The sequence below is a fragment of the Schistocerca americana genome, chromosome 7 (assembly GCF_021461395.2).
Source record: "Schistocerca americana isolate TAMUIC-IGC-003095 chromosome 7, iqSchAmer2.1, whole genome shotgun sequence".
NCBI lineage: Eukaryota > Metazoa > Arthropoda > Insecta > Orthoptera > Acrididae > Schistocerca > Schistocerca americana.
Window position 1 is genome coordinate 479801078 of NC_060125.1, and position 27684 is coordinate 479828761.

Sequence of the window (27684 nt, forward strand, 5' to 3'; positions counted from 1 at the left end):
AATACGCCCCTATTATAGGCGGCGTCGTAACTCTTACTGAGATAGAGCGGTCGCCGTGTTGAAGTGCGTGTAGCGAACACTTAAGCCACGCACGTCCATATACGGAGACACCAAAGTTATGTCATAGTTGGCAGCTTGACTATACAGGGTTATTCAGCGAAGCTGTTCATCACAAATATATGGAGAGAAGCTGACGTTATTTCGTGAGGACTTTTTCACAACTCATCTGGATGAAAACAGAATTACGATGTCATTAAATGCTTCAGGAACAATCGAGGTGAACAGGTTTGCTGACTGACCCTTTATATCGATGTATTACCACACCTGGGTAATCTTGGCAGCTTGACAATAGCGAATGAGCAGATGAAGTTTTGACAATTCGAGTGACTGGAATCTTAAGATGTTACAAGTAGCACACAATACAGTGTTTCTGTAAGCCGTGGTAAAACCTGGAGGCATTAACAAATTGATCAAAAAGAAGTATGAAATTATTTTGCGTGTAGTACGAAGAAAGTAGTGGCTCATGAATGTGAGTTCTATGGAATTGAGCAGAAACGTGCATCAAGATAATTGTCCGGGATGTACTGGAATTAATTTTCGTAAATTGTAGTATTATTCTATCGAACCATTATGGAACTCCATTTATTTGAGATAGGTTCCGCATGCCACCGATGGCTCGCCTTAAGGGAATGTCCGTAACTTCCGTAGACGTTCCGTTTGTAACTCCAGCAGGTAATTTATAATATATAAAGATTAAGAACTAATGGGTTTCTAATACGTAAGTGAAATTTCGTAAAGAATTTTCTGTTATACACACTGAACTCTCAATCTGCACGATTCCATGGAACAAAACGAAAGTAATGAATTACGTGGAGTGATTGATCTGTATCAGTTATGACAGCGTCGAGTTGCGAGGGACGAGGCGACATGAAGCTGAGAGAAATGAAATGCACAAACTTCAGCCGCACTAGTTTCACTGGAGCGACTATCGTATCAAAAGTTCATCTCTCAGTCTGAGACGCCTCACAGACCACATGTCATGAAGCCATTTGGGATGAAAAGGTTTGAAGGGCACTGCTTTACAAAATCATTTAGGTAGATTATATTGTGCATCCACATAGTAGTGCCTGTGAACGTCGCTAGCAAAGCATTCATTCGTCCACTTGGTAAATGACTAACAAGGGAACCTCCCCATCGCACCCCCTCAGATTTCGTTATAAGTTGGCACAGTGGATAGGCCTTGATAAACTGAACACAGATCAATTGAGAAAACAGGAAGAAGTTGCGTGGAACTGTGAAAAAATAAGCAAAATATACACTGAGTAGTCCATGTGCCACATAAGCTACATAAAGGAGAGTGTAAGTTTAGAAGCGCCGTGGTCCCGTCGTAGCGTGAGCAGCTGCTGAATGAGAGGCCCTTGGTTCGAGTCTTCCCTCGACTGAAAATTTTGCTTCCTTTATTTTTGCATAGTTATTATCTGTCCGTTCGTTCATTGACGTCTCTGTTCACTGTAATCAGTTTAGTGCCTGTGTTTTGCGACCGCATCGCAAAACCGTGCGATTAGTAGACGAAAGGACGTGCATCTCCAATGGGAACAGAAAACATTTGATCGCAAGGTCATAGGTCAACCGATTCCTCCACAGGAAAACACATCTGATATATTCTATACGACACTGGTGACGGCATGTGCGTCACATGAAAGGAATATGTTGTCGACCCACCTAACTTGTACACTTGGCGAATGGGTAAAAAGATTCTTCTACCTTGCCCGATTTAGGTTTTCACGTGGATGTGATAATCACTCCCAAAAAAGTGATGAAAGCATAAGAGTTTGTCACATAAACTGAAAATAAAAAATTAAACTTGTCACTCGATGGAAGATTTGAACCAAGGACCTTTCGTTTCGCAGCTGCTCACGTTACCACAAGACCACGGCGCTCCTGCGTTCCCATTGTCCTTAATGTTGCCTATCTACCCTTGAACTACTCAGTTCGTATATTTTGCTTATTTTTTCACAATTCCACACAACTTCTTCCTGTTTTCGCAATTGATCTGTGTTCAGTTTTTCAAGGCCTATCCATTGTGCCAACTTATAACTAAAGCTGAGGGGGGTGCGATGGGGAGGTTCCCTTGTAAGAAGTATATTGAATGGACCTTGTCCCTCTAGGCGCACTGCATTTCGTAGCGATTAGATATGAATGCGAAGGGAACCTGCACAAAAATGGAAACGTTTAACATGAAGGAACATAACTTTCGCATGATCTAACACTGCAAGTTACAAACCTCACGATACACAGAATGAAGTGCTTCAGTATAGTACTGAAGGAAACTTAAAGAAATAGCCAATGAGACGAACAAAACTGACAGTAACTTACAGGCATACACAATAAGACGAACAGAAACGACACTTTATTGAATTACCACAGTTACACTGAACACAGCGCGATTCACTTGGTCCCTTATACATTACAAACGGCGCAGGAAATCGATATTAATAGTGTGTGCGTTCACCGTGGCTGCCAGTCCATGCTCCATAATATGCTCCTATGCTGGCTGTCGGTTGGTACGACTTCTTCTGGTAGGGCGTTCCATCCTCCCACTAGCGCGATTCACGACTTCTGGATGATCGTTGACGCACGTGGACGTGCTGCACCACCTACCCCATCGCATCCCATACGTTCTCGATGGGATTTAAGTCGCAGGCACTGAAATGCCATGCCATTTACAAAATATCCTCTCGTTCCAAGAGCACTTCCACCTGGGCAGTTCGATAAGGTGCCACAATAACATTGTGAGAAAGATTTGGAGGGCAGTATCGCCCATGCAACATTATGCATCCCTGCACCATTCCACCGGGTCACCAAATCAGTTATGCTCGACAATGTTCATGGATGCATTACGCGTTCCCACTTCTCATCATCCGAAGCTACGTCCAGAATGATGACGAACATGATCGTTTTGCCGATGCAGGTGTTACGGTGTCGGGAGGAATAATATTTCAGGGGCGTAGTGACTTTTCGACACTATACATTCGCCAGTCAAAAATATTGTAACACTTATCTCATTGCGTCTATTATGGATGCATTAGGCCAGACTTCATTTTTGTGGACCACTGTGAGCGGCCGCATCCAACAGCATAGGGCAAGGAGCTCTTCGAACGAGACGGGAGTCAACTGAAATGGAAATGCTGTGTGGCTAGGGCCCCCCGTCGGGTAGACCGTTCGCCTGGTGCAGGTCTTTCGATTTGACGCCACTTCTGCGACTTGCGTGTCGATGGGGATGAAATGATGATGATAACGGCAACACAACACCCAGTCCCTGTGCGGAGAAAATCTCCGACACAGCCGGGAATCGAACCCGGACCGTTAGGCATGACATTCTATCGCGCTGACCACTCAGCTACCGAGGGCGGACGATAGTCGACTAACGGACTGGCTTGCCCGTTAGTACGACTTACATCCCAGCGAGCAAGTGTGGGGTGTTTTGGGGTGAGAAGTTGCAGCACATCCACCAATAACCATACTGCGGTCGTCAACCGCGCTGGTGGAGGAGTGGTACTCCCTGCCACAAAAAGTCGTTACAAACTTTATGGGGAATATTGGGGCACGTTGCTGTCCGTGGAGATTAGAAACGCTGTTAAGAACCATGTCCCGCGTTTTGTAATGTCCAGGGGACCAACATAAAACATCGTGACTTCAGTGCAATTGTTGTCTTGAATTAAATTTCTCGTCACTGCATTCCGTATTTCTTTCAGCTGCCTGCTACACTGTAATAGTTCTTTCTTCATATAGTCCAACTTGGAATTCGATAGTAGGAAAAGGAAGAGAAGGAAACGTAATACATGAATATGGAATGGGGGTTAAGGAAGCCGCGTGGTAGAGTTTTGCACAGAGCATAACTTAATCATAGCTAACACTTGGATCAAGAATCATGAAAGATGGTTGTATACATGGAAGAGCCCTGGAGATACTGGAAGGTTTCAGATACGTTATATTATGGTAAGACAGAGGTTTAGGAACCAGGTTTTAAATTGTAAGACATTTCCAGGAGCAGAAGTGGATTCTGACCACAATCTATTTGTTATGAACTGAAGATTAAAACTGAACAAACTGCAAAAAGGTGGGAAAGTAAGGATATGGGACCTAGATAAAATGACAGAACTAGAGGTTGTAGAGAGTTGCAGGGAGAGCATTAGGGAACGATTGACAAGAATGGGGCCAACAAATGAAGATAGGGCAGTTTTGAGAGATGAAATAGTGAAGCCAGCAGAGGATCAAGTAGCTACAAAGACGAGGGCTAGTAGAAAACCTTGGATAACAGAAGATATATTGAATTTAATTGATGAAAGGAGAAAATATAAAAATGCAGTAAATGAAGCAGGCAAAATGGAAAACAAACGTATCAAAAATTGGATTGACAGGAAATGCAAAATGGCTAAGCAGATATGGGTAGAGCACAAATGTAATGGTGTTGAGGTATATATCACTGGGGTTCGATAGAACTGCCTACAGAAAAATTAAAGAGACCTTTGGAGAAAAGAAAACCACTTGTATGAATATCAAGAGCTCAGATGGAAACCCAGTTCCCAGCAAAGAAGGGAAAGTTGAAAGGTGGAAGGAGTATACAGGGTGTTACAAAAAGGTACGGCCAAACTTTCAGGAAACATTCCTCACACACAAAGAAAGAATATATGTTATGTGGACATGTGTCCGGAAACGCTTACTTTCCATGTTACAGCTCATTTTATTACTTCTCTTCAAATCACATTAATCATGGAATGGAAACAACAGCAACAGAACGTACCAGAGTGACTCCAAACATTTTGTTACAGGAAATGTTCAAAATGTCCTCCGTTAGCGAGGATACATGCATCCACCCTCCATCGCATGGAATACCTGATGCGCTGATGCAGCCTTGGAGAATGGCGTATTGTATCACAGCCGTCCACAACACGAGCACAAAGCGTCTCTACATTTGGTACCGGGGTTGCGTAGACAACAGCTTTCAAATGCCCCCATAAACGAAAGTCAAGAGGGTTGAGGTCAGGAGAGCGTGGAGGCCATGTAATTGGTCCGCCTCTGCCAATCCATCGGTCACCGAATCTGTTGTTGAGAAGCGTACGAACACTTCGACTGAAATGTGCAGGAGCTCCATCGTGCATGAACCACACGTTGTGTCGTACTTGTAAAGGCACATGTTCTAGCAGCACAGGTAGAGTATCCCGTATGAAATCATGGAGGTGAATCGAGGAAGTACAGTACATACTGACGAAACTAAAATGAGCTCTAACATGGAAATTAAGCGTTTCCGGACACATGTCCACATAACATCTTTTCTTTATTTGTGTGTGAGGAATGTTTCCTGAAAGTTTGGCCGTACCTTTTTGTAACACCCTGTATAGAGGGTCTATACAAGGCCGATGTACTTGACGACAATATTATGGAAATGGAAGAGGATTTAGATGAACATGAAATGGGAAATATGATATTGTATGAAGAGTATGACAGAGCACTGAAAGACCTAACTCGAAACAAGAGCCCGGGAGTAGACAACATCCCATTAGAACTACTAATAGCCTTGGGAGAGCCAGCCCTGACAATACTCTACCATCTGGTGAGTAAGATGTATGATATAGACGAAATACCCTCAGACTTCAAGAAGAACATAATAATTCAAATCCCAAAGAAAGCGGGTGTTGTCAGATATGAACATTACCAAACAATCAGTTTAATAAACCACGGCTGTAAAATACTAACAAGAATTCTTTACAGACGAAATGAAAATCTGGTAGAAACCGACTTCGGGGAAGATCAGCTCGGATTCCGTAGAAATGTTGGAACACCTGAGGCAATACTGACCCTACGATCTATCTTATTAGATGGATTAAGTAAAGGGAAACCTATGTTTCTAGCAGTTGTAGAGTTAGAGGAATCTTTTGAGAATGTTGACTGGAATACTCTTTTTCGAATTCTTAATGTGGCAGGGGTAAAATTCAGGGAGCGAAAGACTATTTACAGTTCGTACAGAAACCAGATGGCAGTTACAAGAGTCGAGGGGCATGAAAGGGAAGCATTGGTTGGGAAGGGAGTGAAACAGGGTTGTAGCCTATCCCCGATGTTATTCAATCTATATATTGAACAAGCAGTAAAGGAAACAAAAGAGAAATTCGGAGTAGGAATTAAAATCCACGGGAAAGAAATAAAAAGTTTGAGGTTCGCCGATGACTTTGTAATTCTGTCATACACAGCAAAGGGCCTGGAAGAGCAAATGAACGGAATGGACAGTGTCTTGAACGGAGGATATATAATGAACATCAACAAAAGCAAAACGAGGATAATGGAATGTAGTCGAATTAAGTCGAGTGATGCTGAGGGAATTAGATTAGAAAATGAGACACTTAAAGTAGTAAAGGAGTTTTGCTATTTGGGGAGCAAAATAACTGATGATGGTCGAAGTAGAGAGGATATAAAATGTAGACTGGCAGTGGCAAGGAAAGCGTTTCTGAAGAAGAGAAATTTGTTAACATCGAGTATAGATTTACGGGTCAGGAAGTCGTTTCTGAAAGTATTTGTAAGGAGTGTAGCCATGTATGGAAGTGAAACATGGACGATAAATAGTTTAGACAAGAAGAGAATAGAAGCTTTCGAAATGTAGTGCTACAGAAGAATGCTGAAGATTAGATGGGTAGATCACATGACTAATGAGAAGTTATTGAATAGAATGGGGGAGAAGAGAAATTTGTGTGCACGACTTGACTAGAAGAAGGGACTGGGTGGTAGTACATGTTCCGAGGCATCAAGGGATCACCTATTTAGTATTGGAGGGTAGCGTGAAGGGTAAAAATCGTAAAGGGAGACAGAGAGATGAATACACTAAGCAGATACAGAAGGATGTTGGTTGCAGTATGTACTGGGAGATGAAGAAGCTTGCACAGGATAGAGAAACATCGAGAGCTGCACCAGACCAGTGTCTGGGCTGAAGACCACAACAACAACAACAGTTCAAGTTTCGTCGCAGTGACACATCACGCATACATTAATTTCGTCTTTTAGTATTGTACGCGTGTGTTTTTAAAGTAATGACTTTCTCCTCAGACGTCAGTCTTCAGTTATGGAAAACACGTTAACTATAACTCTGTAGAATATCATAGAGTTTCTAGTGCTTAACAGCTGTCCGGAAGAGCAGTATCTCGTATTTTGAAACGTTTCGTGAACTGTGAGGTACATTAATAATTCTCGCTGTCAGTAGTGTAAGCATTTTCATGTATTTGCTTTCCTTTATCAGTATGGCCGGCCGCGGTGGTCTAGCGGTTCTGGCGCTGCAGTCCGGAACCGCGGGACTGCTACGGTCGCAGGTTCGAATCCTGCCTCGGGCATGGGTGTGTGTGATGTCCTTAGGTTAGTTAGATTTAAGTAGTTCTAAGTTCTAGGGGACTTATGACCTAAGATGTGGAGTCCCATAGTGCTCAGAGCCATTTGAACCATTTTATCAGTATGTGTTGAATAACATCGTTACCTACATGTTTATAATGATAACAAGTTATTATTTTAGGTGCGGCCTTTCGTCTAAGGCTACTATTTTCTGACGTCCTTCGAACTGCGAAAACGAGAGACAAGCGTGCTGTAATTGTGTGCTGTGAAACAAAGTAGCCCTATTGCACATTTGCAATCAGCTGGTAACAGCTTTCAGCGTGCTTCCGAAAAAGCGCGTCTCCTGTTGGTAAGTATGCGAGACGTCCGAATGCAGGAAGCACCTCACCGTGATGTGTATTAATCCGGGGTACAGACGTTGCGACAGGCGGACGGTCCATTAGGCCCCCATCACTGAATGGCAGATGTATGCAAATACTCTGGGTGGCTGTAAACATGCTCATGGGACAGGGGAGCACTGATTCGCCCCTAGCCGCCAATTACTGCGCCCTCATGCGTATAGGGGCGGCGTTCCTCGCGGTAATGGCCCTGCGTTGCACGGAGGGTCAGTAGTGACCACAGATGCAACGTCAGTCATCAGCTGCGTAAACAAATTCACCGGGGCACAGCGCGTTTGTTGTACATGGCAAAGAGACTTCTCAGAATATCGTGAGAAGTTTTCCATTTTTTGGGACGGGTTTATAGAGAAACCTGGACATAAATAAAACACGTTTATAAACGCACAGTTTGAAAAAAGTTGCAACACTAAGAAGGAGTTGAGCGACATAAACTAACGTCAAAAGGCGTGTTTCTACATCTAAAAATGATCTTTATTGTAATTTCGCACCAGTTTCATAAGAGTGGTGCTAATAGCGTCACTGTGAGGATGCAAATCAGGTTTGCTCCAAATATACGATGGAACGGTCGTCAACTCTAGTTACCTTTGAGATTGGACGTGGTGAGTTGATGTTAGTCAAGAATGCCTTGAAGGTGACGTAGACACTATGATCAATACGTCACAGAGCATTAACGAGGTCGTGTAATAGAGCCATGAGACGTTGGATTTCTCTTCTGTGATATTTCAGACAGGTCTCGCAGGAATTTAGCCACAGGACATGTTTCTTGTCAATGGTGGTGACTAGAATCTACGATCGCAAGAACACCGGACTCCGAACAGCCACGTGGTTATGCCGAGAGGGAGGACCTTTGTGTTGGGCGTCTGGCACTGGCACATCATAATACATCTGCAGTAGCAATCTCAGACCACAGTGACTCAAGGAACTATTACAAATTGGTTGCTTGAAGGACAGCTCCGAGCTAGATGCCCTGTACTGTGCATTGCACTGACCTGAAACCACCCCCACTTCCCACTTCAATAGTGCGAAGCGAGAGCTCATTGGAGGGCAGGATGTAAGTCTCTTATGTCTCCCGATGAAAGTTGATTCTGCTCCAGCGCCAGTGACGGTAGTGCGTTGGTTAGGAGGAAGCCAGTTAACCTGTCTGCGTGCTAGACGCACTGGACATACACCTGGAATTGTGGTCTGCGGTACGATTTCGTATGACAGCAAGGGCACTCTCGTGGCTATCCCACGCACCCTAACTGCAAATTTGTACGTCAGTCTGATGATTCGACCTGTTACGCTGCCATTCATGAAGGGAATTCATGGGGCGTTTTCCAACAGGATAAAGCTTGCCCATATTTCGCTGTTGTAACTCAACATGTTCTACGGAGTGTTGACATGTTCCCACGTCCTATTCAATCAGAGGATGTGTCTCCAATTGAGCACATGTGGCTCCACATCGGACGACAACTCCAGCTTCATCCACCGACAGTACTAACCGCCCTTGTAAAGACCGACCAAGTGTAACGGCCATGCAGCTCCATCCCACAAGCCGACATCCGGCACCGGTGCAACACAACGGACACCTGTTTGCATCCTTGTATTCAACGTCTGGCGGTTGCACTAGTTGTCAGTGTACCAGCAGTTCGCGTTTGCAACAGCTTATCTCGCCCCTACATTAACCGGTGATATTGCAATGTTGAACAATACTTGGAGAAATCTATTCCCAAAATTCCATTACTCTACATTAATTATTTTTTTGGTAATGCAATTTTTTTGTTAGTGTATTCCGTGTGTTGTTGTTGTTGTTGTTGTGGTCTTCAGTCCTGAGACTGGTTTGATGCAGCTCTCCATGCTACTCTATCCTGTGCAAGCTTTTTCATCTCCCAGTACCATACAGTAAAGCTGCATGCCCTCGGGAAAAATTACGGCTGTAGTTTCCCCTTGCTTTCAGCCGTTCGCAGTACCAGCACAGCAAGGCCGTTTTGGTTATTGTTACAAGGCCAGATCAGTCAATCATCCAGACTGTTGCCCTTGCAACTACTGAAAAGGCTGCTGCCCCTCTTCAGGATCCACACGTTTGTCTGGCCTCTCAACAGATACCGTTGTGGTTGCACCTACGGTACGGCTATCTGTATCGCTGAGGCACGCAAGCCTCCCCACCAGCGGCAAGGTCCATGGTTCATGGTGGGGGGGGGGGCGTGTATTGTATTCCGTAAATTAAGAAGGGATACATTTGGAAATCTCTTCTACACTTGTAGTTAAAAAGGCCTGAGAGCTAGCGTCGCTTGCCACTGGAAAAAAATCTGTATTTTATACATTAAGATGTGAACTAAACACTGGAATTGTAGTAATGAATCAATGAGATAAGGTAATGTCTGCTTCACCGTGTTCTATCTAACAGTGAAAGTTGGTAATCTTTTACCGTGCACATGGCAGTAGGTACGCACCAATACCACGAGAGGCTACAGCCTCGCTGGTACAGCAACTCCCTTTTGCTGGTGATGACGTTTGGTTTGTAGGGCGCTCAACTGTGCGGTTATCAGCGCCCGTACAAATTTCCAAACTTTGCTCGGTCCAAACTCGCCATTTTCATGAAATACGGTGAAATGGTGAGGAAACACAAACACCCAGTCATCTCGAGGTAGGTGAAAATCCCTGACTCCGCAGGGAATCGAACCCGGGACCCCGTGCTCGGGAAGCGAGAACGCGAAGGCGAGACCACCATCTGCGGACCACTCCTTTCTGCGTCTTCTCATTTCCGAGTAGCCATCCCCAGATGCGCTCGCTAATCGGGGCTACACTTCGCTTGTGTGCATCGTCTATCAGCACGTTGTATTCGTCTGCCGATACTATTGCCAGCTGACAGACAGGGCGCTGTTAACAGTGGTCTATTTCGCTTCCACCTACTGTTGGCACGGATGGAGGTTCTTCTGCCAACAGCAACAAAAAGATGCGCCGCCGGCGTTCACTCTGTTCCTTCTGTTCAGGCATTCCTACAGTTACGCTGTGAAGACAATTCTGTAAGTTCCATTCAAAATAACTACAGTCTGTCATAGCAGTCGCTGTTTATGAAGCGATAGATACAGTTAACTATGAGTGTCTGCATAATTACTTTCAGTCTTAGTGATAATATCATATACGGACAAAAGAAATCAAAGTTACTTAGATTTCATCGTAGTAGGTATAGGGCTTAAGGTGCCATGCATTGAACTATTACCATGAATACTAAAAAATAATGTTATTGGCTACTTTTTGATGTGTTGCCACATTTCTGTTCTAGTACCACCGTGTCAAGCAAATACATTTTACCTCCTTTTATAGAACTATAGTAGGAATACCTTCCCGGCTACTGTGGATGTTTGAATTTATAACATTCTGTTACAAATCCAAACATCTATATAAATATCCGTTTTTCCCTTTGTTGTCATATATATAGAGCGGTAATTTAATAGTTGCTCTGGGTTTGTGTTTATTGTTAGTTAAGATACTTACAATGCTCAAAACTTTCTAAGGGACAGAGTCCGTGCTAGACAGGAATAATCACGGGCATAGAACAGTAGATTCATAATAGACGTCGCGTCGTATATTTATTAGACTGGTCCTTAAGTTCGTAGCGAGCGAGGTGGCGCAGTGGTTAGACACTGGACTCGCATTCGGGAGGACGACGGTTCAATCTCGCGTTCGGCCATCCTGATTTAGGTTTTCCGTGATTTCCCTACATCACTCCAGGCAAATTCCGGGACGGTTCCTCTGAAAGGGCAGGGCCGACTTCTTTCCCCATCCTTCCCTAATCCGATGAGACCGATGACCACGCTGTCTGGTCTCCTTCCCCAAACCAACCAACCTTAAGTTCGTAGCTTTCTTCCGTAAGTTTTATAAAAATAATAGATACACATAACAGGTAATTTAGTCATCTATAATGTACTCTTATTCCCTATTTACAGCAATCTGTCAACGGTGGAATATCTTTTTCATTCCACGAGTGTACATATCACGTGTTTTTGAGGCGGAGAACCTATCAAGCCATGTTCGGAGTGCTTTTTCAATAGAAAAGAAAGATCCTTGAAGGGTGTTCTATAGGGAGCGGAAAAGCTGAAAACTGGGGGGCTCAGGATGATGCAAATACCAGATGAGTGCGGAATGGCTTCCGAGACCCATCTTCTCTATAGTGTTTCTTGTCATTCTAGCAGAATGCAGGCTGGCGTTATCGTGGAATATGGTCACATCACGTAGTCTTTCTTGTCGTTGTTATTGGATTGCGTCTGCAAGACGTTGACAGTACATCTCGGCAGTGATGGTTACACCTCAGGAAAGCAGTTCACAGCACACCGCAAGGTCACTGTTCCATTAGGTACTTAACGTTATGTTTTTTATTCCAGTCTTTGATCACAATATGAATTCTTTAGACGATCACCGGTTTCAGTCCGTAATGACCATCCTCAGATCTTTTTTACACCATGTCCTAAAGTGATAAGGCCATATTGGGATCGTCAAAACATATAATCAGCATAGCATCGTCATATAGGTCTAAAATAAGATGTAGAATAAATCTATATGATGACGCTATGCTGATTATATTTATATGTTTTAACGATGCCATTATGGCCTTATCACTTTAGGATATGGTGTAAGCCGGCCGGGGTGGCCGAGCGGTTCTAGGCGCTACAGTCTGGAACAGCGCGACCGCTATGGTCGCAGGTTCGAATCCTGCCTCGGGCATGGGTGTGTGTGATGTCATTAGGTTAGGACTGATGACCTCAGAAGTTAAGTCCCATAGTGCTCAGAGCCATTTGAACCATTTTGAACATGGTGTAAAAAGATCTAAGGATGGTCATTACGGACTGAAACCGTTCATCGTCTAAAGAATTCATATTGTGATTAAAGACTAGAATAAAAATCATTTGACAGTATTGGATCACTGTTTGTATAGGTGACCATGTCGCAGCTGGTGACTTAACGTTATCCTTTGTGAATGCGGGTAGATCTTTGTACGGGGAATTTCTGCTTTGTTTGGACTGAAGCATTCCTTTTTCCCCTTACATTAGCTGAAAGGAACCATTTGTCGTCACCAGTAACGATACAGGATAGGAATGTTCAATGTTTTTCACGAGCCAATAGACAACGAGCAAGCAGAGGTGCACATATCGTCACCCACTGATCCCTTTTGCCATTTCTCGACTACACTGACATGGATCATTGTGGATTAATGCGTTTAAACGATCTTCATCAAACCCCGAAGATCTTCCGAATCAGGGGAGTCACTAAAGTCAGAACTTACAGGTTTTTTCCTGCAAACATGGTTGCAATGAACGAAACCAGTTCAGAATAATCACATACCTCCACAGCTGATGGCTCAAATATGATATGAAGGAGTTGGCACCTGACGTTTAACGGCCAAAGTTGCGACGCTGTCGTAGCACGTAACTTCCTGCGAGGAGTCATCACAGCTCTCAGCTCTTTGCGGCCATAGAAAATCGCGTTAAAGTCTCCGTTCCCTACAAAATCACGTTAGGATTCTGAAAACCATATGTGTTATAAATTTCTACCTTGTTTTGAAGCATATCAAAGACCTGTTGTCAACTGTAATTATGTTGTGCTTTTCCTTATAACTGGTGAATTTTTCACGTCCAGAAAACTTCCATTCTTGAAAACTACCAAGGCAGAATGCCTTCGACAGCGGAGAACTCTGCTATTGTTCCCGTTGGTGCACTGATGGTGTGAGTAGTCCAACCCGCTAGCTGTCAAACGCCACCTATTCGAAACTGGACTGTAGATTGCACAGAAACAGCGCTACTAAATCATCAACAAACAGAACTCTAAGGAGGAGTGACAGAAGTCACAGTTACAACTTTCTGACCAAATATAGTTGGTGAAAACACATCACAAATTTTGAGGCCTACGAAGAAAATTGTAAAAGGCGGCAGGAGCCACGCCTTAGTGGTAGATAATTGTGTCGGGTAAAAGAAGGCGGCTAGAGAAAAAGAGAGAGATATCAAAAGGTCTGAAATGTGAAACAACTGTTCGGTTTTAATAGTAAGACTAAAAAAAAATGGACGGAAGATAACCTGGGAGAGAACAGGAAGCTACACAATGGACAATAAAAAGACGAGAATGGTGTGCAATGTGAACAGAGTTCATGTGAGAGAAGCTAAGCTGACAATGAAAACAACGATCGTCGGTAAAATTGTATTTCTGTAAAATTACGCAGATATCTTTATTTTTAATTTTCCGCACTACATAAAGAAATGAGAGAACTCATGAAACTACCAATAATAACAATAAAAACGAAAAAAGTGGCTTGAGGAACCAGAGAAACTGAACATGGGCTGAGAAAATGTTCTGAGCATGACATAAACCACAAAGTTATGGAGATTCCTCAGTTCCGTTGAAGTGGAATGCTGTCCAGAATGCATGGGAGCTGCTTCCGACATTTTAAAATCAGTCATCCCTATTACTACTATTAATAATTTCGTTTTCTATTTCAAGTAAATCGTGAGCCATTCCGTAGCGGTACAGCAATCGCTTATGGCTCTTTTTTTGCTCACTGATGGGTGGATAAGGAGTTTAGTTTCAGTAATGAAGGACGATATGACGATAACTGCATAAAGTGAAAGAATTATTGTTGCCGCACCTAGTATCCAGCTTAGTATTCAAATTCGTTTCGGGAAGAAATATTAATAAATGTCTTTACGAAGCGGTTCCTTAGGAGAATGGACATTGATCTTACGCAACACGTGGTAGGAATAAAGCGTCTGTCATCGGCTATTTCTAGACAAGACGCCGTCCTCACTATTTACAAAAGTTTGTCTGGGAGTCTACCTCATAAACACTGGAGCCGAAGCGACCTCTTTCAGCCTTTCAGATAAACTACCCCGATTTGTAGGCTCCGGAACGTTCCCAGATGCCTCGGCACAACGAATATTTACCGGGCATGAGCTAAAAAATATGTGGGAATGCTTTCAGAAATACACGTGCTTTTACACTAACTAATCTAGCTCATCGGAGTCCCTACACTTTAAGTACAGTACGTTCCTTACACTTGGCTTTATTCTGAATTCTAAACATTTCCTAAGGGGACAGGTGATGGATATTAATACTCAGGCATCGGAAACGGTATTTACACTCAATAATTCAATCTTACAGCCCGTAATATCTCGACTAAGTCGCGCTCTATCTGAATTTTTGCTGCTTTAATTTTGTTGAAGGAGACTGTTGCTTCATCACGAGAATAAGAAATTGTTGCGATAGAAGCTGGCTGTAAGCAGGTGACTGGGTGAGTGGGTAACCTGGATATAGAAGTTTCAGTGAACAGTGGAAATACCCACAATCTTCACATGAGCTCTACAAATCCAGTTAAATAACAATGTAATTGCTACTCCCTTAAGGGCGATTCGAGGTCAAAGCGGTGAGAAACCATTCTGTGTTCAGTTATTAATTGTAATAGAACCAACGTTATAGAACATTAATGTCGGCGAAGCGTGTTGCACACTGCATATGGATACAGTATAAGTTAACACAAGAAGACAATAAAGTGGAAAAATCTAACACATCGTATGACCGGCTCTGAGTCAGAGGCTTACTTAATCTCGTTTGAAACTTTTCTCACAGTTCTGTCATTCGATAAGAACTGTTTCTCCGCAAATTGCAGGGGATATTTTCCCAAGTCAGCATGTTTCTGCTGAGCTAGCTGCAGAAAAATTTACGATTTAATCAATGCATATCGAAGCATAGCTGTATTTATGTAAACTGCATGTCTAATTTTATTTATACTATTTTAGAATTACGCTTTTAAGGTAAATTTGTGTTTTTATTGTGAATTCTCGTATTGTCTCAAGAGCAGAGATTAAATAACCATAATCTGTTGATGGAGGCCTTATCACCGCCAAACAGAAAGAAAAAGGCGCACATCTTCTCGCAATCGTTCTTTTTCTCGGATTACGTGTCTCAGTCCGTAAAAACGGAATCTTTATAGAACTGCTTGTTTATGCGTCCGTCCGTTCGTCCGTGTGTTAAGCAATCTTTTCCTCAGGAACGGGTAGACGTATCCAGCTCAAATTTATGTCACATGTTATGGCGTACGGTCCCTTGGAGTTGTAAAAATTTTAAGCTTTTTAGTCAATTCAATCACAACATACGGCCATTTACGTCAAATACTTTGACATTCGAAAACTAAATCATACATACCTATAGAGTGCTTCCCGTTGACCTAGAATCATGGAATTTGGCAAGAAACAAGGTTTTACACATCACGTAAAAGATCTGAAAACTGTTAAACTATAATAACATAACAAGAAAAAAATATTTTTGTCAATTTTATCCGTCTGTTAGGGTCTTTTTCTTGTGGAACAGGTTGTGAATTCTCGTATTGTCTCATATTAAGGTCTTTGGTACCTCAGCGACCTGAAAAATGTAATATCCTAGGTCGTCACATAGTTTGAGACTTGCAGATTCACTCACCAAAACCTATAGAGTACCTCCCGTTTGACTAGAAAAAGGAAATTCGGCAAGAGGAAGGTTTCACAGTACAAGTAAAGTGAAGAATCTGAAACTTCTTAAACTGTAATTTTGTTACCTGAAAAATACTTTTTGCTGTTTGAAGATACGCATTTTGTCACCGTTTTCATCATCCCTCAGAAGCATAATAGACGAACATTACTGCACGGAAACATAAAATGTAAGTAGTAGTCATGTTTTAGTAGTTAACTAAAATGTTTTAATAAATCTTCTCTCTCTCTCTCTCTCTCTCTCTCTCTCTCTCTCTCTATATATATATATATATATATATATATATATATATATATATATATTATAATGACGGAAATGGTGTGCCCTGCTCGCGTCTTTTGTATATCCGGGCTCGTCTGAGGAACTACTATGGAGGTTTGGATTCGGTCTTGGAATTCCCAGGACCAGTATCTTGCCAGTATCGATAACAGATAAAAATCGTTGAGATTCTCGATTCCCTGGATGGATGAATATATATATATATATATATATATATATATATATATATATATATATATATATATATATATATATATAAAATTAAATTCATACAGAATCCTCAGTGCCCGAGTACTAATTGCACATAGACACTCTTTCTTTTTCTTTCTTTCGTTTGTTTCGTTCTCTTGTCACGGCAGCAGCAAATGCATACGGCCAAAGATAATGATAAACAAAACAAATCATGAAAACATAGGACTCTGTAGGAATGTATTGGTGCTAGGAAATGTCACACGGTGTTCGCTTGTAACTGTTTGATCTCAGTTATTGAAGCCATAGGTAAAATGGTGTTCTACGATTTGGTTATGGTGATTCATTTACATACAACTGTTGAAAAACTACACCCTTCAAAAATAACATTTTATTAAGCAATACTAGCGAGTTTCAAGCATTGCTCATTCTCAACTGCGTAACACATGTAGATATACCATTCTTTCATTCTTGTAAGTAATAAGTAAAAAGTACATGTCATGCTCTGTTACTCGTAGCACGATCGTCAGTGTACGCGACTTGGAATGCACTGGTGTGGCAAAGGTCATGGAATAAGGATACGCTCATATACAGATGACGGTAGTATCGCATACACAAAGTATAAAAGGGCAGTGCAATGTCGGAGCTATCATTTGTACAACCATGATTCATGTGGAAAGGTTTCCGACGTGATTATGGTTGCACTACAGGATTTGACAGACTTTGAAAACGGAATGGTAGGTACAGATAGACACATGGAAATTCAATATTCCGAGATCCACAGTGTCAAGAGTATCATGAGAATACCGAATTCAGGCAGTATCCCTCACCACCAACAACGCAGTGTCGACGGCCTTCACTTAATGACCAAGAGCAGCGGCGTTTGCGTAGAGTTGTCAGTGCTAACAGACAAGCAACACCACTTGCCGACTGGCAAGACTCAGCACAACCAGGAGCACTTCCGAAGATGTCCCAGGTAGCCTTGGACGATACGTCAGTGATTGAAGAGCTCCATAGAACACGGCCATACAACCCGGAAAAATTCTCAGCAGCTGAAACATCCGGTCGTGAAAGCCTTCATTGTATGAAAAGATACAGACCCGGCATCACCGAAAAGCTAGACCTATTTGCTTATTAAACGTTCAAAATTGTTCATATGACTCTAAGCACTATGGAACTTATCATCTGTGGTCATCAGTCCCCTAGACTTAGAACTACTTAAACCTAACTAACATAAGGACATCACACACATCCATGCCCGAGGCAGGATTCGAACCTGCAATCGTAGCAACAGCGCGGTTCCGGACTGAGGCGCCTAGAACCACTCGGCCACAACGGCTTGCTTATTAAACGTTTTGGTGAAAGTTTAGCAACGTCCTCTCTGTAATCGCTTACAGACGCACAGGGAGCTCTTGGTTCTGTACCATTTTCAATATGGATACAAAAAGCGAAAGTCTATAGATGATGCGGTTAATAGAAGCATGCAGTCGCGCTCATAATTGACATCACAGGCGAATTCGACAATGTTATCTGGCCTGCTATGTTCGCACGCCTTCGAGATGTCGGGATCTCCAAATGTCTGTATGAGAGTTTTGTAGGTTATTGTAGTGGATGTAGCGTCCTGTGACTTCCGGGGCACGGCAAGGTAATCTAAATGGTTACCAAGGTCTGTCCTAAAGAGTCCATAAGTAGTCCACTCTTCAAAGACCTAAGTATTGAACCCCTATTACATCTATTAGGTGGGGCAGATACCACTGAAAGAGTTGTTGCATACGCAGATGACATCCTAATAGTTGTGTCTGCAGCCCCCAGGGCGGGTGTAGAGGAAAAGAGGAAAGATGTGCTTGCTCTGATTGAGCATTGGTGCAAGAGCAACAAACTAACTGTAACTATTCATGAAACCATATACAAACTTTTGAAGGGGCAGACTTTCTTTTACGAGCAATCCTTCCCTGAGGTTTTTCTGATAGCTGCTTGTAGGTATTTAGACTTTCTGTTAGACGATAAAAGTTACTCAGAAACCATCTAAAATTATGCGTAAGACTGCCTTTGTCACACTGGTGACTAAGAATTACCGTTGCTTATGGTGCGGTCGTATCAGAAAGGTAACGTCATTGTTTGTTATGCAGCCAGCGTCTGGGCGCATCGCCTTAGATTAGAAAGCTACAAAACAATACTGCGACGAAGTCATCGGAGCATACTTCTGTTGCTCACCGGCGCCTTTCGCACTTCACATATAGAGTGTTTACTGCTGAGCCTCGGGGTATCTTCGATGATATCGTGGTACGTTACAGTACAGAACTTTATTGCCTGGGGCGTGAGCAATATGATCGTGTGTACGAGATCACATGGACGCATATTACTGATAAAAGCCATTTACGAACCGTGACGTTACATGAATGCCTGTCTGTCTGGGACACTAGGAGAACTATAACGCGTGTTTACGGCATATTTACAAGCATCAGGAACACGCACGAACTGCTTGATATTGCCCCTACTCCAGATATGGTCCACATATTAACAGTCCATGGTCCATATCCCAATAATCTGCATCGAGTGGAATGCAGTAACATACTAATCTGTGAATGTGAAGAGGAAGGTTTCGCTAATTACATCTGTGGTTGCTGACGTCCTGCATTCCAACAACGACGACACGACATAGATCAAGACTCCACCCCAGGCGACGACAATACAGCAGCACCCACAGTCACCGTCAACGGGCAAACTTTAAGAAAAGATGGACGTCGACAATAGGGTCGTACCCACCTCGGCCTTCCTTACTGAGGGAGTGACAATGGCTGATCAGCATTATCACTACGACGCGGACACCCATTTCCGCAAGTAATAGTTACCTCGCACACATAAAAAGCGACTGTGCGCACCTCTCGACGACTGCGTCCTCCGCACGACGGAACAGAAAAGTAACGGCGTTGCAGAGGGCATAGCGGACGCGCGTGGGCAGCCGTACAGGACACCTTTCACGTTTAAGACGCGGTTTCCTCGTCTTCTCTCGGCCTGCTGGTTACGACGCCATCAGCTATCCGTAGCGAAGAGATACGGGATCCGACCTTCGGAACTTCTACACAACAGCAGCTGGTAACGTAGGCCATGGGCAGATGCCGTTGAATGTCGCACGACAACAGAAGAGAGGGAAGAAGGTAAAGGCGACACCCAGTGTACCCTTACCGCTCCAGCGACTAGGTAAGTGGCAGTGAGTCAGTGGCGTCTAGGCAACGGTATCCCATTCTATCGTCGTCCGTGGCGACACCACCTGAGGCAGAAACTTGTCGACTGGCAACAATATACCTCAGTTCTATCACAACGTGCCATTAATCCTCCACGTTGCAAGCAATGCTTCATGTTGCGGACATCGACATCGCAAGGGGTCCTGACCTCTTCGGTTACACAACTAATGTCTATCACGCTTCGTTCACCGTCAGCGGCGTCGACGTCCTATTTAGAGAAAGCTTTGTAGCCGATGACTGCACGGATCATAGCCGCTACGATTAACGGAGCCCGTCCTTCTGATACATATCTACGGCTGAAACGCTCCAGTTTTTTGCAGAGGACATCGCGCTGCTCTGACAGGGTCGGATAGAGGATCTGGTGATTGTCAAGGACTATAATTGCACACAAACGTATTTGGACCAGCTTCTGCATTATTATCCATGAGCTGAGCTTGACATTCTCATCAGCAGTCTTCTGCTGGTGGACAGGTGGCGCCAAATACACATGATAGCCACGAATACACACACTTCAACAGTCATTCGCCCATCGCACTCGAATGGATTTTTATCACTCGCTCATTACAGGCGGCTATTTGTGATGCGGAATTGTGGCCTACAGCTTTTTCTGATTACTCGGCCTACATCTATGGTATAGTCCACAGTCCGCTCAGGGTACAGCGAACCAGGAGCCCGTGGAAGCAAGAAACCGTCCTCTTGTTCTCTCCAGTCTGTTGTGTAGTTGTGGAAGACATGGATTGTGTGTGTCTGACGTCGTGGCCTTCACTCCTCGGCCCCGAATAGGAAGGACTGACTGAGTAAAACGAGCCCTAAGGCAAACCTTCATGACGTATGGTAGAGAAGCAGATGCATGATGCAGACACCCAATGGAGTTGTAATTTACCATTCTCGGATAATGTTCTGAACAACCACTCTAGACAATCAGACAGGCATAAATCAACTGAGCCAAAGCAAAGTTTGCTTCTCTCGCACACCTCCATTTGGAAGGAGCCGTAGTATGCGCGCATGGACGAGACCTCTTGCCCACAGAACGACATTCAGTGTATCACATACTCACGGAATGCAAGAGGCAGCGATGGGCGCTTGTCAACGTTATCAACACGGAGGGTAAACGTCTCAACAAACGATGGGATACACCCAGGGCTTTTCATGACCACAATGCTGGACTATGTTCAGCAGACATTGAAAGCGGACATGATCGGGGCTTGTCAGAAGACGACGTGTCTGATGCCACGGACAGAGCCCAGAAGCAGACTCCATCCCCTTTGGAGATATGTCAAAAACTAAAGTCTCCAGATGTACCACTTTCAGTAAGCTTCTTAGAAGGACTGGTAGTGCATGTCACAAACCGAATGGTGGGTCGTGTACTCATGACTACCATTGACCTTAGTCAAGCATTTGACCTCTCTTTCCCGACTTCAGCTCTGCGGAGCACGTAATACCCAGAATGCTTTGTCGAAGTGGTGATGTGGCTACTTATGCGATGCGTCGCTGAGGGTCCTCGTTAACGTTCGTTTAACGTTGGCCATCCAGAAATTCCACTCGGTGCGCCAACATTGCCCATTATTAATGATCTTATATGCCTTGGAACCCTTGTTATACGGCCTGCGCCGTAGACTCATTGGGATAATGCTCGATTCCACCACGGAATGGTGCTTCGCGGCGGTGATGATATGAGGATCACCATCATATGGATCACGACATAAGGGGCAGCCTCGGGTAACCTCATTAACGTCGAAAACTCAGTAACAATGCAAATCGTGACAGGATTACCACCTTGAGAGTGTCACCTCCTTAAGCATCAGTGGCCAGATGATGCCTGGGTTTAGACTTCACGAACGATATACGCCATACTACGGCCCCTAACTACATGTGCCTCTGCTCCAAATTAGAGTAGGGATGGTATAATACTGACTGCGGACTTTGAACATCCTCCAAAGGACGCAATATCTCAATCTCTACCTGGCGTTGCGCATCCGACACATTGCGAAGGCACTTCCAATTACGAACCCAATGTGCCGCAGCATTATAGCGACTCTCGGCTACTTCGTTAGCACAGAAATGTTGCTCAATGTTCAATATGAATTCCTTTCCCTCTCCGAGGACAGGGGAGGTCCACGGCTAGTAAACGTTTACGATAGAGCGGTACCTTTTTTCGTTGGTTAACATTTACGGTTATGGCATCGCTTGCTGATGGAAGCGATAGCGGTAGCCTCCCTCGAGTCAGCAGTCACTGCAGAACATCCCAGCACTGTTCTTCTTCGTTGGGTGTTTTCATTTGTAACTCATTTCCACATGTGACTCCTTCCTGATTCCACCCTTGGCAACGGCGATGGAGACCTACTGCGCCCTGTAATAGAGACGACAAACGAATGTAGTGGGAACAAAATCCGCCAACACACTGTGGCGTGTCGTGTAGTGGACAGTCCATGCAGCTATATTCGATTCCGACTCCAGACCACTTGGTATGTAATAATCAATCGGAAACAGATCACTCAGGAACCCAGCTGAAGATATAAGACACGCTAGGTGATCAGGAACCGAGAGAACCCTAGTTGCAACTACAAGTTGAGTGAGTGTTTATTTCTTTTACTCGAAAGACGAACCTCCTTTTTCTTTATCATAAAAAAATGAGAAAGATAAAATTCGTGCTTCTGGATAGTGTATGGTTTGTTTTTTTCTCCCTGGTCTCCCCTTCCTTTCCTTCTTCCCTTTGCAGAGAAGGGGACGTGGCTATGACTCAAAGGACGACTCCTGCCACTCTGCCCCCCCCCCCCCCCCCAAAACATTGTCAAACGATTCTGCTTGTGGATACCATTTAGTTTGCTCTTTTCTCCCCGAACTCCTCTTGCAAGTAAGAGACAAAGGTCCCGAGTTCGAGACTCGGTCCATTGCAAGGTTTTAATCTGACAGGAAATTTCAAAGAAATGTTCTGGTCAATAAACTCTAACTGCTGCTACAATGACAGGTTATCAAGAATTAGGTGAGTTTGATCGTTGTGTCATAGTTGGCGAACGAGCGATGGACACAACACCTCCGAGATAGCGATGGAGTGGAGGTCTTCCTGTGCGATCAAGTCACGAGTGTACCGTGAATATCAGGAATCCGGTAAAACATCAAGTCTTCGACATCGCTGCGGCCGGAGAAAGATCGTGCAGGAACGGGACCGAAGACGACTGAAGAGAATCGTTCAACGTTACAGAAGTGCAACACTTCCGCAGATTTCAGAGTCAGCGTGTAAATCATTCAACGAAACGTAGTCGGTATGGGCTTCCGGAGCTGAAGGCTCCCTCGTGTTCCCTTGATGACCACGCGACACAAGGCTTTACTACTCTCCTGGGCCCGTCAACATCGACATTGGACTGTTGATGACTGGAAACATGTTGCCTGATCGGTCGAGTGTCGTTTCAAATTGTATCGAGCGAGTGGACGTGTACGGGATGGAGACAACCTCATGAATCCATGGACCCTGTCTGTCAGCAGGGGACGATTCAAGCTGGTGGACACTCTGCAATGGTTTGGGGCGTGCGTATATGGAGTGATATGGGACTCCTCTTATGTCTTATCAGCAGGCGATTGTTCAAGCTGGTGGAGGCTCTGAAATGGTGTGGAGCGCGCGCAGTTGGAGTGATATGGGACCGTTGATACGTCTAGATACGACTCTGAAACTTGACACGTACATAAGTATCCTGTCTGATCACCTGCATTCGTACATGTCCATTGTGCATTTCTACAGACTTGGGAAATTTTAGCAGGACAATTCGGCACCTCACACGTTCAGAATTCCTACAGAGTGGCTCGAAGAACAGTCTTCTGCGTTTAAACATTTCCGTTGGCCACCAAACTCCCCAGACATGAACATTAGGGATCATGAAACTTCCTGGCAGATTAAAACTGTGTGCCCGACCGAGACTCGAACTCGGGACCTTTGCCTTTCGCGGGCATGTGCTCTACCAACTGAGCTACCGAAGCACGACTCACGACCGGTACTCACAGCTTTACTTCTGCCAGTACCTCGTCTCCTACCTTCCAAACTTTACCCAGGATCATATCTGGGATGCCTTGTAACGTGCTGTTCAGGTGATATCTCCACCCGTCGTAATCTTACGGATTTACGGACAGACCTGTAGAATTCATGGTGTCGTTTCCGCCCAGCACTACTTCAGACGTTTATCGAGTCCATGTCATGTCATCTTGCGGTACTTCTGCGTGCTCCCTGGGGCCCTACACGATTTTAGGCAGGTGTAGCAGGTTCTTTGGCTCTTCAATATGGAAGTTTTCCTTATGGTAGCTCCCACTGGTTTGTATATTTAGTGGCTGTTCAACTAGGTCTTTTCTTCCAGAAATAATGATTTACATCCTACCTTTTCAGAATTTTATTGCACCAAATAGATCTTACCTTCAGACGTTTATCGAGTCCATGTCATGTCATGTTGCGGTACTTCTGCGTGCTCCCTGGGGCCCTACACGATTTTAGGCAGGTGTAGCAGGTTCTTTGGCTCTTCAATATGGAAGTTTTCCTTATGGTAGCTCCCACTGGTTTGTATATTTAGTGGCTGTTCAACTAGGTCTTTTCTTCCAGAAATAATGATTTACATCCTACCTTTTCAGAATTTTATTGCACCAAATAGATCTTACCATCTGATGGATGTTCTCAATAGGAGGACATAGCTTTCATTTTTCCGGTGTTGATCTCAGCGTGGAATTTCTCAGTTATACACTGAAACTGAGGACAATATTATGGAAATGGTACAGGACGTAGATGAAGATGAAATGTGAGATATGATAGTGCGTGAAGAGTTTGACAGAACACTGAAAGATGCGACTCTGACAGGTGACACGTACGTCAGCATGCTGCCTAATCACCTGCATCCATTCTTGTCCATTCTGCTTTCCGACGGACCAGGGCAGTTTCACCAGGGTTGCTACAGAGAGGTCTCAAGTGCACTTTTCTGAGCTTAAACACATCCACTGGGCAAAAATGTCCCAAGATATGAGTATTGTTGAGCATATCTAGGATGCCTTGCAACATGCTGTTCAGTCTCGCACTCTTACGGATTTATGTACAGACCTGAAGGATTCATGGTGTTAATTCCCTCCAGCTCTACTTCAGACATTAGTCGAGTCCATGCCATTTCATGTTGCGGCACTTCTGCGTGCTCGCGGAGGCTATACGCAATATCAGGCAGGCGTACCAGCTTCTTTGGCTCTTCAGCGTGTTAAATGAATATCCTAGGAGAGCCGACGTGTTTCTTCAAATTTATCAAAACTGTGTTGTCCACCCAGAGGGCAGTACAACTACTGGCTAGTATCTCATGGGACTTAGGGTTCATGCTGATGATGTGTAAGATGGCAAGAACTATGCCCCTTACATGAAGTCATTAAAGATCACCTAACTCACGTTGAGCGAACAGTAAGGCTAAAAAAAATGACTGACAAGGCACAATGCATCTTGTAGAGGGTACAGTATGGATGTATTGGAATAATTAATGTCGGGTGATGGTTTTAAAGTAATTCACACGACATGAAAACTTTGTGGAAACGCGTCGATTTACTGGAGGCTAGTTTATCCCAGGGAAGTGTTCAAGAGTTGACCGAAGCCGGCTGGGAGCGGAGAAGGGAAGCGACAAGAGGCAGCTTAGGGTGGCTCGAGCTCTGAGAAAGTGGTAACGGGGCGCGGCCTCCAGCTGCCTAAGATGAGTGACAGTGAGTGGGTGGTTGACCCCATGCTGGAGTACCAGGAAGCGGATGGAGAACTTGTACACCTGTTAATAAATGTCCGTCGTCCCGTTTTCAGTGAAACATGAGAGAAAGCCGCGCGAAGCTACGGTGGAGCGGTCAAGAGAGACCAAAATATGCGTGTTCGCGACTATAGCAACTTCACGCTGAATTCACGGTCCGCGGAGTTTGAAGTAAATCAGGTGAAGAGCGACAGAATGAAATACGCCGGCCTCCGATGGGAACGTAGGACCGAGGAATTTGAAGTACTCTCCTGGGTGTCAGAATTCCGGAAAAATTGGTGTTTTGTGCAGACGCTAACCTTGATGGGTGGCCTGGGAGGAGCTAAATGGCAGAATTGAGAGGAAGGGAAGTTTTGTGGGAATTTGTTCACTTCCCGGAGCAGGCATTGGTCGGCGCTGGGAAGCGACGCATAATTAACGCGACTTGCGCTGCAATTGGCGTAAGTGATTTTGCTGGAGGGGAAACCGAGGCGAAGAGCGGACTGGGAGAAGTCCCCGTAGGAGTCTTCCGTTCCCAGCTAGTCTGAGGAAGAGTGAGCATCTCTGCAGTTTAGGACTTAGCAAATGGAACGATTGAGCTTGGAGATAGAAAGTTTTCGTTCAGCTATGCACTGAGCAAGATAGCTAGAAGTGAATAGACGAGCGCAGCCTTGCAGCACCACGAGGTCGGCCGACGTCCGCATAACGACGCCGCGTCGCCACGCTGTATTCGGTGATATTACGCCCGCTCCGGCAACTGATTAATTTGTTGCATCACGTCGGCAAAGTTTCCACGAGGGTTTCATGGGCCGTGTATTGTAGAATTCTTCTCGCACTTCGCATTACGCCTGGGTCAGTCGATAGGAATTACTTTTGATTTAGCGCGCTTTACTCCACGCAAGCGCAATTTATTGCCACTGCCTGTTAGGAGAGTCATGTAATGTGATGATTGAAGGTCGTGGGTTAAAATAAATCTGTGCTAATCGACTGAATCTGTTTTCAATCAAGTATTGAAATTCCAAATCACTTTCTTAATTAATTTTATGTTCCACATTTGCATCTGGAGTTCAATAGCTGAATATAACATCAATGTGCACCCCTTTTTAATTAAAAGGGATCAATTCTGAATCAGTTAATGTCAACACTGCCACCGCAGTTCAATCAGGAGTCACAGGGCCTTATTACTTTCTTTGCGTTATCCGATATTGCGGCAGTTTTGCACTCTCTGTTGATCTGTTAGTCAATTACCTGGGGTGAACACACACCAAAACCAGATAAGTGACGGGTGGCGTGTTACAGATGAAATGGGAAGATGGCCTACTAGATAAATCCGGTTGGACTCAGGGGTAGTGGTTTCAGAAATGTTAGGAACCACTGCTCTAGAGCAGCACTTCTTGTCCTATTGAGAGGGGGCGCTACTTTTATTGTACGCCAGAAAGTGCCTTACGTTGCGCAGACTGCCACCTTTTTTTTGGTCATCAGTCTACTGACTGGTTTGATGCGGCCCGCCACGAATTCCTTTCCTGTGCTAACCTCTTCATCTCAGAGCAGCACTTGCAACGTACGTCTTCAATTATTTGCTTGCCGTATTCCAATCTCTGTCTTCCTCTACAGTTTATGCCCTCTACAGCTCCCTCTAGTACCATGGAAGTCATTCCCTCATGTCTTAGCAGATGTCCTATCATCCTGTCCCTTCTCCTTATCAGTGTTTTCCACATATTCCTTTCCTCTCCGATTCTGCGTAGAACCTCCTCATTCCTTACCTTATCAGTCCACCTAATTTTCAACATTCGTCTATAGCACCACATCTCAAATGCTTCGATTCTCTTTTGTACCGGTTTTCCCACAGTCCATGTTTCACTACCATACAATGCTGTACTCCAGACGTACATCCTCAGAAATTTCTTCCTCAAATTAAGGCCGGTATTTGATATTAGTAGACTTCTCTTGGCCAGAAATGCCTTTTTTGCCATAGCGAGTCTGCTTTTGATG